Source organism: Coregonus clupeaformis, unplaced genomic scaffold, assembly GCF_020615455.1.
Source record: "Coregonus clupeaformis isolate EN_2021a unplaced genomic scaffold, ASM2061545v1 scaf0646, whole genome shotgun sequence".
Taxonomy (NCBI): Eukaryota; Metazoa; Chordata; class Actinopteri; order Salmoniformes; family Salmonidae; genus Coregonus; species Coregonus clupeaformis.
The window spans coordinates 73,129-74,111 of NW_025534101.1; the positions used below are offsets into that span (position 1 = coordinate 73,129).

At 41.0% G+C, this 983-nt stretch overlaps 1 non-coding gene across 1 annotated transcript; it reads left to right on the top strand.

Annotated features, from left to right (window-relative positions):
* The first annotated feature begins 542 nt into the window (after nucleotides 1-542).
* On the top strand, nucleotides 543-733 carry LOC121561450. Its single transcript, XR_005999248.2, has one exon. It is a non-coding gene; the product is annotated as a U2 spliceosomal RNA (small nuclear RNA).
* Nucleotides 734-983: the final 250 nt, after the last annotated feature.

Here is a 983-nt window from a genome sequence, read left to right on the forward strand (position 1 = left end):
GCTATTTTTATTGTTCATATTATTTGCGTTGATGATGTATTGAAGTCAAGTGGTTCAACATTCAAATGTAGTTGGATGGACCACACAGGACTGCTTGGAAAACGCGACGGTCGGTGGAACACTTGCGCCACCAAGTGGACAATTGCTTCAGTTCCCTTGTGGCATCAACGCTACCAGAGATATGTGATATAAGATCAAATGTTATGTCAATATTATTATCTCTAAATTGATTCCCCCACCCGTATTTCATATATTATTATTCCGATTTAGCTGTTAATCTGGATTTAATTTATAAACGCTTTCTGTCATTTCCGATTGGAGGGCAGATGACCACGTGACTTCCGAACCCACCAATTTGTTACTTTGTAACAGTCAAAAGTGGTTATTCCCAACGTTGATATAAACTCCCAATCTATGCCAAGATTTTCTTTAAATCATTATCTTTGATATTTGGCGGACAGTTTACAGAGCTACGTTTTGTGTAAACGTCAACGAATTTGACGTGTCCGAGAACGGCACCTTCCTCCCGAAAGCATTGCGGTATCGCTTCTCGGCCTTTTGGCTAAGATCAAGTGTAGTATCTGTTCTTATCAGTTTAATATCTGATACGTCCCCTATCTGGGGACCATATATTAAATTGATTTTTGGAACAGCGAGATGGAATAGGGGCTTGCTCCGTCCACTCCACGCATCGACCTGGTATTGCAGTACCTCCAGGAACGGTGCACCCCCTGTCATTGTAAAGATAAATCAGGCAAAGACAACAGAATTGCTTTGTTATATTCCATTAGGATCACGATGTATGTTATATTTTCACGTTTGACCATCTTCATCTCAATGTCAATGATGGTTAGAAAGCAGGGACGGCCTGTTCAATAGGGCGATATGGGCGACGTACTGCCAAACGGGAAAAGGAAGGGATTTTTTTTCTAATCAATTATATCACGGCAACAGTAGTTATCAGTGTTCACGTCTGATCTGCC